The following is a 14,526-nucleotide window of genomic DNA, read 5'->3' as shown; positions in this document are numbered from 1 at the left end:
CATGTTCTGCGTCTTCTCCAGTTGGTGAACAATGAGAACAGTACGGGTCGTCTTCGTGCTTAAAGCACCCATGTCCTGCCAGTATTTGGGTCAGATAGTAATCTAACTGTCCATGTTCACGGTTAACCCATTTGGAAAACATGGGAATCAAACGGTACGTTCAGCGTCCGTTGGGGGACGAGCTCCATTTTTCCTGCCATGAACGGAGGCTACGCTCTCTTGCTTTCTTGCGTATTGTCACCCATTCTGAAGTAGCTCTTTTTTTTATAGATTTCAGCATACTCTGTTGCCATTAGGTTGATTGGGAGTAGTCCTGCTATAACCATAATGGCGTTTTCCGATACCGTGCGAAACGCGCAGCACACTCTGAGGGTACTCAATCGGTACATCGATTTCATACACTTCACATATGACCTGTAGTTTGTGGCTTCCGCCCATGCTGGAGCTGCGTACAGCAAAATCGATGAGACCACAGTATTAAGAAGTCTCCTGCTGTTTTGCCTAGGGCCTTTAATATTCATCATTAGTCGTGTTAGCGCAGTTACTGCTTCTGTTGCCCTGCTGCTCGCGTATACCAAGTGCTCAAGAGTTAGACCACTGCTGCACAACCATTCCTTTACTCTTCCGACAGCCTGGTTGCACGTTTCTTCGGCTCGACGGAGTGTTTTAGCCGCGACCACAACAGCTTAGTCGTCAGCAAAACCTAAGATTTGCGACCCTAGAGGCAGGCTGAGGCGCAAGACTCCATCGAACATAACGTTCCAAAGTAAGGGTCCCAGGACTGAGCCTAATGGAACTCCGCCAGTTCCGTATAGCCATCGAGTACCTTTAATTGCCTCCTGCGCGATGGTCTTGACTGCAAACACAGCGCATCTGTTGTTGAACGGGCTTTCCGGAATCCAAATTGTCGGGGTGATAGACCGCCTAAATCCTCTATAGCAGCCTCCAGACGGACTGCAATCAGTCGTTCCAGGATTTTCCCTGCAGTGTCGAGCATGCACAGGGGGCGGTAGCCTGTAGGATCCTCCGCAGGCTTGGATCCTTTTGGTATTAAAACCAGTTTCTGCAACTTCCACTGGGTTGGAAATTTGCCTTCCTTTAGACATGTATTGTAGAGATCTACCTACAACATGGCTACTTATATGTATTTATCTATACCTATGTGTGCCGATACGTGCTTATGTATTCTTATGTGTACTTATGTATGCCTGTGTATGACTATGCGCTCTTATGTATACCTATGTGCGCTTATGTATACTTATGTGTGGTTATGTATACTTACGCGGACTTATGCGTACTTATGTGTGGTTATGTATACTTATGCAGACTTATGCGTACTTATGTGTGGTTATGTATACATATGAGGGCTTATGCGTACTTATATGTGGTTATGTATACATAAGCGGGCTTATGCGTACTTATGTGTGGTTATGTATACTTATGCGGACTTATTATACATATGTGTGGTTATGTATATTTATGCGGGCTTATGCGTACTTATGTGTGATTATGTATACTTATGTGGACTTATGCGTACTTATGTGTAGTTATGTATACTTATGTGGACTTATGCGTACTTATGTGTAGTTATGTATACATATGCGGGCTTATGCGTACTTATGTAGGAATATGTATACTTATGCGCGCTTATGCGTGCTTATGTATGGTTATGTATACGCATATATATACTTATGCGTACTTATGTATGATTATGTATACTTATGCGAGCTTATGCGTACTTATGTAGGCCTATGTATACTTTTTTAACTATGCTTGCATATATCTTCCTTTCAACAATAAATAACTTTTTTTTATATGTATGTATAGCAACAAGCAATTAATTCTTCACCTTGTTTGTTTCTTTATGGATGCATACGTAAACACTTCAAAAAGTTTTCTTAAGTATTTATATGTCTCATATGAACGCGCTGTTTCTGCTTCTTTAATGCGCCAAGTTGCCGAAGGTAATTACTGAAATACCAAATGCGCGAATGTTTTGCATTTATTGCTAATTATTTTATTGGTACTGCTTGTGGGGAGAAGCGCCCAATCAACCGTAAACACCACAACTGACATAGACATTAACAGCCTGGACATGGACTTCACACTTCGCACAGTGAGACACGCACACACGCACTACAAGGTAGGGATGGATTCAGCCAACCAGCGCACAAGCAACTACAAATTCTTGAGTGGGCTAAGCAAGCAAAAAACGAGCAGATGCTGGCCTGACTATAAATACAAAATTGATGGCGGAAATAACGTGGCATCTACCTACATACATCCATACGAGTACACTAGCAAAGTGTAGATCGAATTTATACTAGTGCGGAGCTAAATGCCGTGGAAAGGCGATTTCACGCCATATCAGAGTCAAGGATATCCTTTTCAATAAGCGGCAAAATTTATTTCATAGCAATTTCCATGCTTGCCAATTTGTTGTTGTTCATATACACAGACACCAGTGTAAATATATGTATCCATTGGGGTAAATTTATAACCAATTTAATTAAGAAGTGGCATTGAAGTAGAGCCAAAACACACACACAGCCAAAGTTTCACGCGAATGCAAAGAAAGTTCCATCATAGAGGATGAGGGCAAAAAAGACGTGCAAAAGCAGGATTAACAGCAGCGCAAAATAGTGTTGACAGCTTCCCCAAGCGCATAGCCCATCTAGGCATATAAGAAGAACAAGCACAGTCGGTTGAATGACCCACTGTTTAAGTGATGAAAATAAATGTAAAAGCATCTTAAGAGGCTTCGTTCCCCCTGGGTGTAGGATAAAAAGCATTAAAAGCACAACTGCAGGCAGCAGGAAGGTAACAAAAAAATATTATACACGGAAAAGCACTGACGAAGCAAGTGGGTAGTTGGTTACCTGAGTTCGTCGAGAAATGGAAAACATAAGAATGATGTTGGAGGCACAAGGTGTGTGTGGAGCCAGCATTTGTTGTAAATGGCGCTTTACCACCGGCGTCAACAAAACATGAAAAGGAGCACTGAAACCCCAGTTTGTGGATGCCCAAAGTAAGCAACTGCATGCGTGCACACATACAAGCGCACCTTAGAGGGAAGTATAAATTTGAGGAAAAAAACGCTTCAAACAGAAAAGTTCAAATACCACTGCAAAGCAATGTGAAGAGACCACTTGAAAGTTTAAAGTGGAGCAGGCCAATGGCGAAGTGAGAAAGTTTTGCAAAAGCCGCACTCTCTTTCATGTGAATATATTTTATTCCGAGACACCTACTTAAAATCATATGAAGAAAATTGTGAATTGAAAAAAAAAAAAAAAAAATATGCATAAAATTATACAAGCCAGCAGAACATCACTACCAAACTTTTGGATTGCGTTGTCATTCGCGGGTTATCACTATTTGCACAAAAAAAAAAGATGAACCTCTTATGAAGTCGAGTTGAAAATAAGCAAACGCAGCCACAAGCCACAAGCCACAAGTACATGCAAACAAAGCTGGCAAAAGAGGAAATCCAAAAAAGTGTAAATTTTCCAGAAAACGTTACTGTCAATGGTGTGCGTGTGTGGGCGCAGAAGGTCAAGGAGGTGGGTAAATAAACAAAAAATATGTGTATATTTACATACAGATGGATTTTTAATACAGCTAAAGAAAGGACGATACAAGGATAGCGTCGCACAAATATTCTCTAGAGCACACTTGTTTACAGTGAATGATATATGAGTGTTTTTGTTGTCGGCTTCTTCCTGGGTATTTTTGATGCAAGCATTGGGGCATACACAAGCGGCAAGGCACTTATGTTGATGCGTTGAACCGTACCAGCTGAAGAAAATTTCTTCTTCAAATTTGTAATGCAAAGCTACAAAAAACTGTTAAGCGTCGACATAGCGCGTTATGTGCACTTGAGAGCAACAGCATTTCAAAAACACAAAGCAGCGGAAAGACCTTTAGTTTGCGTAGTTGTGCCAAGCAAAGAAGGCTAACAATCAAGATGAAGGTTAACATGAACGTATTTCAAGAAAACTTATTAACTTCTCTACGAATAACTTAAGGATACAGACAAGTATTTGAACTGGTTCATGAAGAAGTAGGTAGGTGCAATGGCTGAATTGTGCTTGATTGTTTTTTAAGTACGCATTCTTTTCCAAGAATAATCGACTATTTTACTGAATCTTTCAAGCTTTTTCAAATTATCAAACGAGCTATCTACATCCTCTTCAGCAAGGTTGTTTAGGTTGGTTGCCAAATAGTCCATTTCCGGTATAGCCATCAGCACCTTCTTCGATTCAACTTTTATCTCCTCAATCGACTCGAAACGCGTCGACTCGAAACGCGTTGAGTTTTGGGAATAGCCAGAAGTCACACGGAGTCAAATCAGGCGAATACGGTGGTTGCGGAACGATATGCGTGGAATTTTTGGCGAAATGGTCACGAAGAACGAGTGCAGTGTGAGACGGTGCATTATCGTGATGCAAAAACCTAGAGTTGTTGGCCCATAATTCTGGTCTTTTTAGACGATTTGCTTCACGTAAACGAAGCATAACGCTCAAGTAATATTCCTTATTAACAGTTTGGCCAGGTGGAAGGAATTCATAGTGCACCACACCACGAAAATCGAAAAAAACGGTCATCATGACCTTTATTTTTGAACGACTTTGACGTGCTCTTTTCGGTCTGGCCTCGCCTTTAGCACGATATTCGCTTGATTGGTCGGTTGTTTCAGAGTCGTAAGCATAAATCCAAGTCTCATCTCCCGTAATGATGTATTTGAGCTTGTTCTGATAGTCTGAAAGCATTGTTTCACACACATCAACGCGACGACTTTTTTCCAAGAAATTGAGAGTTTTCGGGACCAAACGAGATTTGACTTTTCGTAGGCCCAAATGGTCTTTCAAAATGGTTTTCACAGATCCTTCTAATATTCCGATCATATCAGTAAGGTCTTTAACAGTCAACCGACGATTTTTGAGCACTAACTCCTTCACTTTATTGACGTGTTGGTCATCTGTTGACGTCGATGGTCGTCCGGAGCGTTCCAAGTCATCAACACGTTCTCGACCCTCTTTGAAGTCTTTGTACTACTTATAAACATTTTTCTGCGATATGGTCGAATCACCAAATGCCTTCTGCAGCATGCTAAACGTTTCCGCAACCGAAATTTCACTCCGCAAACAAAATTTGTTGGCACTTCTCTGCTCAATCAAATCAGACATTGTAAAAATCGAAAAATGCACTCTTGGTCGTTTGGTAAACACAAGCGTAAATATATTAGTAATGATAATGACATTCACATGAAAGTTGGCCCAGATGTTATTAACACTGCTGCCAACTCACGAAAAAAATAACTAGAGCGAAATTTTAATCCCGCGAAGTTTGACAAATAAATTCACCTTACTTTTTGCCTCCAACCTCTTCAGTAATGTTGCTTAGGTTGGTTGTGTGCTTCCAAGGGCGCACATGGCTTCAATGCTTTCATGATGCTCTTGTTTTTATCGCCAAGAGCAGTCCCCAGTGTTAGAAAAAAGGAACCGCGGTTATTACTGAAGTATAAAAGATATATATTTAAAATCCTTTTACATGAAAGTATGTACATACAAAACTACGAGTCGCAATTACTCAATAAGTCGTATATTCTTCATCGTTGTCGAGTATAGCCTGGCATCTTCTTCATGCTTTGAACCAGCTTTTCTGCGTAGCTGGTCTACCCTGGTGTGATGCAGCAGAGTGAATTTTTCTCCGTATGTGTCTTGGCCGTTTCCAGGGATTTCATCTCCCAGCCACGTTTGACTTACAAGACCGTGTCTGGTGTCAATGGTCCTCTGGTCATCTTGGACGGAGTAAAATTCACAAAATTCGCCGAAATCGTGCAATTGCGTCTTGCTGATGGCACAATTCATTCCGGACAGGTGCTCGAAGTGAGCGGCTCCACGGCTGTCGTTCAGGTGTTCAAGGGTACTTCAGGTATTGATGCTAAAAACACAATTTGTGAGTTCACCGGTGATATTCTGCGAACCCCTGTGTCTGAGGATATGTTGGGCCGTGTTTTCAACAGCTCCGGCAATCCCATCGACAAGGGTTCCCCAATTTGGCTGAAGATTTCTTGGATATCCAAGGTCAGCCTATCAACCCCTGGTCGCGTATCTACCCTGAGGAAATGATCCAAACCGGTATTTCAGCTATTGACGTGCTGAACTCCATTGCTCGTTTTCAAAAGATTCCCATATTCTCGGCTGCTGGTTTGCCACATAACGATATCGCCACTCAGATTTTTCGTCAAGCTGGTTTGATCAAGGTTCCTGTAAATCTGTTTTGGATGATCACGAAGATAACTTCGCCATTGTGTTCGCTGTTATGGGTGTAAACATGGAAACTGCTCGTTTCTTCAAACAAGATTTCGAAGAGAACGGTTCCATGGAAAATGTGTGTCTGTTCTTGAACTTGGCCAACGATCCTACCATCGAACGTATCATTACTCCACGTTTGGCTTTGGTTGCTGCCGAATTCTTGGCATACCAGTGTGAAAAGCACGTGTTGGTCATTCTTACTGATATGGACTAGATTTTGCAAACTTGACGCACGAGTTGCTTTAAATCATGGACTCGCCTTCCGGCAAGATGCGTTTTCATAGTTCCCTACACATTTTCAATGGGGTTGGTGTCTGGGGACTGGGAAGGGCAGTCCAGCACTGTGACTCCATTTTCTTGTTTTGTTGTTTCTCAATGTGTTTTTCTGAGAGCAGTGTTTTTGATGATGTGGGACGGTACGATATGTTCGCCTCCTTCAGTCAACGTTCGATGGTGTTGATACTCACATCTATTCCCTTCTTAGCAAGAACTAAGCGTGCTTGGCGTAGCAACAAAGAAGGGTCCCGCTTAAAAAGTTGGACGCTCACTTTATCCTGCTTTTTTGTCGTCAGTCAATTTAAGCCGCGCCAGGAAAAGTCATCAACATTTTTGAACACCTTAAACCGCTGATTCCACATCACAACCACCTTTTTTGATTTCTTAATCACTTTTGCAGCCGCGGCGGAAAATAATTTCGGCCCTTTCGAATGAGTGCAAAAAAATACCGCCTCCAAACACTTCGCGTACTTCTCACTCATTTTAGTTTGGTTGCGTTTACGGGAAAGTTTCAAACGACACTAACCTGAGTTAGCGCTGGTGACGTAGCCCTTGAGTGGGACTATTATGCAGCAAAACGTAGAACGAAATATTTCTTGAAGTTATAAGAAAAAACCGGTTATTTTCCTCTGACACAGACTGTATACAATAGTTTCAGCATGCTCACTCGAGGTCAGATTAAAATGACGAATTGTGCAACGCAATAGGTAACCTTTTTATTTGCGATTTACTCAGAACTCATCTCGCTGTTACTGGGAAACTAGTTTTACATGAATTGCTTATTAACATAAGCAAGAAAAGGATCAAAGGATAAGAGAAGGATGTGGTCATTCTGATGACAAAGAAGCTCCTCCTGACTATGAGCGGGTTCATGCAAACAGCGCTAAGGGAACGCTCTAAGCGAGCGACCTCCAACGGTGTAATCGTTAACCCAGCTAAGACGCAATAGTTCTGTTGACTAGAAGATATAAAATACCGCATTTTCAGTTACCATTTATAGATGAAGTAATACTGACCCAATTGAACGAAACCAAGTATCTTGCCCTAGGTCTGGTCAAAGCTTTCTTGGAAAAGGAACACCGAGGAAAGGATGAAGAACGCTTGTAGTGAATGCCCTCTTTATCTGTGAGAGGACTCTTGGCACACATTGGGGCCTGAAACCAATTATTAACATTGGGCGCACAATACGATCACCAGATATATTTGCGACTTACAGAGCTTTCGTGTGCTTTTCGTGAGGGTACAGACACAAGAGTCTCATAAAATTCCAACGAATAGCTTCGGTAGGTGCGCACCTATCGACGCCTCAGGCGGCGCTGCAAGTGATCCTCCATTGATATCTATGTTAGAGGGATATCGGCCAAATCTGCTTCTAGGAAAGTTCTACTATCTGTGAAACACTTGCAAGAGTCATTGCAAACAAACTATCTGGTTCCCTAGTTAGATTTGACAGAGACTATAAATAACATCCGACAGGAAGAATTGACGGACTTGAGTCATATCAGATAGTAGTGGTCACCCATCTTTATACTGACGGCTCAAATACGGTCAACGGCACTGGATCGGGAGTGTACTCAGAACAAATATACTTAAATTATGCTGCATCAGACCAGGGTAGCGTCTTCCACGCTAAGATCTACGCGATAGATAAAGCAGCAAAAACTATAACACTACTGGACTTACCTCCGACAAATCTTACTCGTCATTCTCGTTGATAGTTAAGCAGCGATTAAGGTACTGGCCTCAGCGCGCATCCACTCAAGATGTGTTAAAGAGATCAGGAGGTCGCTCTCGCTTATCCAACAATACAACACCACATATTGTTGGGTTACCGGCCACTCTGGAGTGGAGGGAAATGAAAGAGCGGATGAGTGTGCAAGGATATGCTCTGAGCAGGACCATCAGCGAGTAGTAGAGGATATAAGCGTATTTCTAAACGAATTATACAAAGCGATTGACTTGAGCGTAATCGCGGAAAACAATAGAAGGTGATCTCTGACTACGAACTGTAGGGTCTCCAAAACGCTCTGTGCAAAACTGATTTTTAAAAGGACAAAATGTCTGCTTGGATTCAACAGATAGACTACCAACGTCCTCACAGATATTACAAGGGGTCACTGCCCTGTTGGAACCCCAGCCAGTAGAATGGGTTACCTCACAATGACTTCGAATTCAAAACTAAAAAAAGGCGACGCTATAAAATATTTTTTATTTTTATTTATTTATAAGAAACCTGGTTTTTTGGACTCGTGTGCATTTCCTCATCTCGTTTCCGTGTGAACAAAAGCAATGCGTGCACGAAATTCATTTGGTGAGGGGCTCTTAAAATAAATGCGTTTATCCAAACGAAGGATTGCGCCCACTTTCCAAAAAATAGTCAATAGTCAATAGTCAAATTTTCTAAAGTTAAAAATTCCAATTTCTAAACTCATTCCATGTCTGAAATTACAAAAATAACTAAACTGTAGTCCTAACAAATTACCGCTATATGGGAGGTGCGCGTGAATTTTGTTTAGATTTCACCCATTCTCATTGACACATACGTAAGTTGTCCAGGCCCACGGGAGGACGTACAAACAAGCATGACTACGTCGTTTCGTGTCATACTTCTCAATATTTTGCTTCTCAAAATATTCATAGATGTATGTAAGTGGATCGATATGTACCTCATTTCCGTTGTGCTGTTACGCACAGCGGTTATGTCAACGAAATTATAATAGCGTACACACACACACTTACAAAAACACACATAACACTAATACAATAAGAAAGTGAATAAACACACGAACCTTGATGTAAGAGACAAACAACCCTTTTAACAGCTCAACTCCAAACTTGGTGAACTCTGATGCATTTGACCTTAAACAGAGGAGAAAGAAACTTTGCATGCAATAAAAGGAAAGAGGAAACTTGATAATTTTATTTAGAATTTGATAAAATTGAGCGCACTTGACCTTCATTTCTCTGAATGCAAGCACACTTTGTTGTAGTCTGTGGGGTTTTAGGGAAGTGCTGGAGGCTTACGACCTTTTTATTCATGTCGGATTGTTCGACTAGTTAAATTAACTTATAAATAAAGGGTTTTCCAATAACAGGTGTTATTTTGAATAGCCCGCTATTTTGGTAGATGTCACTGCTGAACCAGTAATTTTTTGGTATTTCACAAGTAGAAACTGGAAACTACATAGAAAATGGAACGACGAACGCTTAAACAACGCATAGAAATTATTAAAATTCACTATAAAAATGGTGAAAATTTGGCAGAGATGGTTCGTAAAACTCGATCATTTTTGAGTCATCGTGATGCACCTTGTCGGGCCGCAATACAGAAATTGGAGAAAAAAAATTCGAGCTGTTGGGACAAGTTGATGATATGAAGAATAAAACCCGTGCACGTCGCTCAAGAACAGCCGAAAATATTGCTGTTGTAGCCGAAAGTGTTGAAGAAAACCCAGGCTTGTCCATTCCTCGTCGTTCTTTGGAATTAGGCATTCCACAAACGTCATTTCATCTAATTATGCATAAAGATTTGGGTCTTAAAGCTTACAAAGTCCAGTTAACACAAGAACTCAAGCCGGCCGATCATTAACAACGTCGTCTCTTTGCTGATTGTGTCGTTGAAATGCATGAAAATGTTCCGAAATTCCATCGAAAAATCATCTTCAGTGATGAGGCCCATTTCCATCTCGGAAGCTTCGGCAACTAGCAAAATTGTCGGATCTGGGGCTCAGAAAATCCAAGAGTTATTGTTTGTTGAAAAGCCTCTCTATCCTCAACGTCTTACTGTTTCATGCGGTTTATGGTCTAGCGGAGTCATTGGACCTTACTTTTTCAAAAATTAAGCTGGAGCAATAGTTACGGTGAATGGGTTGCGCAATCGAGATATGATTAACGAATTTGTATGGCCGGAATTGGATGGTATTGATCTAGATAACGTTTATTTTCAACAAGACGGCGCTACGTGCCACAGAAGCTACAAAATCATTGATCTTTTACGGGAATAACATCTCTTATTATAAAACCCTATATTTGACTACGATTAGGCAGCGACTTCAGGCTGTCAACTTAGCACGCAAAAGGATTAGGTTGGAGAATAAGTTCGTAGAGTTTTTACCGAAGACTTTTAATAAAACAAAAAACAATAATTATATCAATAAATTAATCAACCCCACCTCGCGACCAATTTTTTGATGCCGTTCTGCCAAAAATCGCCTGATCAGGTGTCAAAGAAGTTGTTGAGCCAGTTTACAGTTTTTAAAGACCTCTTTGTTATCGAAGGTAACACCAGCCCTTGATATGGTTTAACAGGGAGCGGAAAACATTCGAGCTTTTGGAGTGTGGCTTTGACGACTTGTGCAACATGGGGCTTGGGGTTGTCGTGAAGGATTATAGTTTGTCCATATCGATCAGGTCTTTTCAGTTGAATAGTCTCATTCACGGGGTGTAGCTGGGCAATGTAGAGCTCCCTGTTGACGATGGCATTCTTTTCGAGCACTTCCTAGTGTACAATGCCTTCCCAGTTCCACCAAACACATATCATGGCCTTCCTTGAATGAATATCCGTCTTGACTCTGAGCTTTGGGGTATCTCCTGGAGCCACCTACTCTTTCTTTGCTTCATTTTGATGTACAGGCACCATTTCTCATCTTCCCAGACGATTCGGTACAAAAAGCGAGGATTATGACCAGGTGTTGTTGGATAGCGTGCGAAATGCTGAGAAACAATTTGAAGGCGACCTTCTTTGTATTTTTCGTTGAGTTTGAGGGGTACCCAGGCTCCCAATTTTTCGGTAAATCGCATTGAGTGTAGGTAACTGAGAATCGTTTTATGATCGCAGTTCACTTTTTTCGCCAATTCCCGACTGGTTTGGCGACCGTTCTACTTCAAAATTGATTTGAGACGTTCTTCATCGATTTCAGAAGGTCTTCCGCTGCAAGACGTGTCATCGACGTCAAAGTTGGCATTCCCCAATTGTGAACTTTGCAAACCATTTTCGTGCTGTAGGCTCGCCTATAACACCTTCTCCATGCACGTCGCAAATATCCCGGGTTGCTTCAGCAGCTTTTTGACCTCGAAAAAAAAGCAGAGAAGAGCAGGTGTGAAAATGTTGATTTTTGCCACCTGGGTGGGTATTCCATTTGTAGCCTCAAAACTAATAAAAAGTAAATAACTCAAAAATACAATTAACGCAGTTTTGTAGAGCAGAAAGAGTTCTATCGAATGAATACTTAACCCTTGACCAAACAGCAAACGACTCATTGTAAAATAAAAGAAAATATAAAAACGCTATGACGCAATGTTTACATTTAAATTCCTTGTGAGGAATGTATCTACCATTCATTCCATTTATAAAATTGTACAATACTTTCATAGAAGGAAGCTTCCCCATTGATACACTTGCACTTGATTATTTACTTACTTACGGCGTTAACCCTAGAAGGGTACTGTGAGTAAAATTTACTCACATAAGGAATAGATTTGTTCGTAAATCTGCAGGTTGGCCACACTGAAAGTCAAGCCACTAGCAGTGCTTGGCCCACTCTGTCATTAGTCGGCTGCCGCAAGCATTGAATGGTGTTGTTTGATTTATCGCGCTTGTGGACAATTTAAAAAAAGTTAGTGAGTAAAATTTTCTCATCGGTACCCTTTACGTGCTAAATTGTGTGAGTCAAATTTATTTATCAGTAACTTACTACGTGTCTAAAAAATATATTTTGTGCTGAATTATGACAATTATGTTTATGTTTTGTATTATGTTACCGTAAAGAAAACTACAGAGCATACAAATAGCATGTCGCGGGCTATCACAACAAATTATTTTGGATGCAATACTTGAACTAGAATCTGAGGAAGAAGACAATTTGGAGCTGGAGCTTTGTAACTTTGATGAGGATTCTTGGGACAGTGTTGCAACCAGAACCAGTGCCAACCAGAACCGGGAGAATTAAATGTTGTCGAAGAAAATTTGCTACACGGAATCATAATTGCAGAAGAAGCTGAAAAGGAAGAAAGTTAGGAAACACCTGGAAGCAGCAAACGTAAAAAACATAAACTTATTGAGGGGAGAAGAAATGAAAGATCAGCTGCTCAAGAAATTCGTGAAACAGAAGAGGTAATTACAATTATTACACCTAGTACCAACAATCTGGTCGGAAAAGATGGAAATTTTATTTGGAGTAAGGAATCTGTTGCTGCGCTAGGTCAAAAAACTCCTTCAAAAAATATTGTTCACATTCGCCCTGGCCCAACAGCAAATGCAAAAAATGCGATGTGTTCTGTCAGCTGCTTCAAACTGTTTTTTACCGCAGACATATTGGAAGAGATTTTGGTTTATACAAATAAAGAAATAAACATTTAAAGGGAGAACTATAACGATAAATCTCACGCGGTTTGGTCAAATTTGGAAATGGACGAACTTGAAGCATTTCTTGGTTTGTTAGTCTTGTCCGCTGCTCTCAAAGATAATCACTTGGCAACACATAATGATGTTTGGCACTACCTACTGTGGAGAAAGGTACAAGGCAACCATGCCTGAGAGAAGGTTCAAACTTATCCTAAATTGTCTAAGGTTCGATGACAAAGAAACAAGAACTGCTAGAAGAGAAATTACCAAACTAGCTCCAGTTTCTTCTATCTGGGACAAACTTCTAAACAATTGCAGAGTGAACTATAAGGCTGGAAGCTATATAACCATGGATGAACAACTAGTTGTATTTTGAGGCAAATGTCCATTTAGGATGTATATTCCCTCTAAACCCAACAAGTATGGCATCAAAATTGTCATGTCTTGTGATAGCGGAACAAAGAGTATGTTGAATGCCATTGCTTACCTTGGAAAAGGAAGAGTTCCTCCTGTAATGGCTGCTGGTGAATATTATGTTATTGAACTGCTGAAAAATGTAAAGGGCACCAATCGGAATGTCACGATAGGCAATTGGCTTACGAGTGTACTACTCATTCAACGTCTCCGTCATGAATACAAAATAACAAATGTTGGCACAATAAAAAAATAAACCACAATTGCCTATTGAAGCTACAGATATAAAGTTTCAAAAACGAGCCGCATCCACTTCATTGTTTATATTTCATGAGGATTTGACAGTTGTATCATACAAGCCCAATAACAATAAACTTGTATTATTGGCGTCTAGTATGCACAGTACGGGTAGTATTCATGAGACCACTGGAAAACCAGAAATAGTGCATGTGTACAACTCAACATAAGGAGGAGTTGACAGTTTTGACCAGATGTGCCAAAACATTAACCATGGCAGGAAAACCAGAAGGTGGCCTCTAGCATTTTTCCAAAATATGATGAACATAGCTGCAATAAACGCATACATCATTTACGCGCACAACATGTGTAGCCGTGGGCAAAAGCCAGAATCCCGACTTAATTAATTTTATCTCTACACAAGGAGTTAACGGAAGGATTTCAAAGTAAAAGATTAGCAACTAATACAAACATGAGCATGGCGTTGAAAAAATCCATTCAGAATATTGTAGGCGCAAGCCAAGAGGCCCTTAGTGCCGGAGAAGACCAAAAGTACTGTAATTTTTGTAGTTATATCAAACGTAGATACACCACCACTTATTGGAATTGTGGATTAGCTATTTACGGTGAACATGCACAAAAAAGTGCCCTGAATGTACTTGAAAAACAATTTTTATGTATTCATCATCGTCAAAAATCAATAATAAAGTATTATTTTTGCTTATTTCACATGTTATAATACAAAATTACACTTATATTATATGCTGGCTTTACATTTTTTTCATTTAAAACTACTATTTTACAAAATAAATCAGATAATAACGTTAAAAATTCTGAAGTGAGTAAAATTTACTCATCGGTACCTACAAGCGCCTACAATTTAACCGTACCCTTCTAGGGTTAAGTGTAGTAGGTGCCATCTGTGGAAGTCCCCTACAT

At 40.5% G+C, this 14,526-nt stretch overlaps 1 pseudogene; it reads left to right on the top strand.

Moving 5' to 3' along the window:
• The first annotated feature begins 5,687 nt into the window (after positions 1 to 5,687).
• On the top strand, positions 5,688 to 6,531 carry LOC128868857 (V-type proton ATPase subunit B-like; annotated as a pseudogene).
• The last annotated feature ends 7,995 nt before the right edge of the window (positions 6,532 to 14,526 follow it).

The sequence above is a fragment of the Anastrepha ludens genome, chromosome 6, assembly GCF_028408465.1.
Source record: "Anastrepha ludens isolate Willacy chromosome 6, idAnaLude1.1, whole genome shotgun sequence".
In the NCBI taxonomy this organism is placed as follows: domain Eukaryota; kingdom Metazoa; phylum Arthropoda; class Insecta; order Diptera; family Tephritidae; genus Anastrepha; species Anastrepha ludens.
The sequence above is the reverse complement of the archived record's forward strand: the minus strand, read 5'-3'. Positions and strand labels throughout refer to the sequence as shown.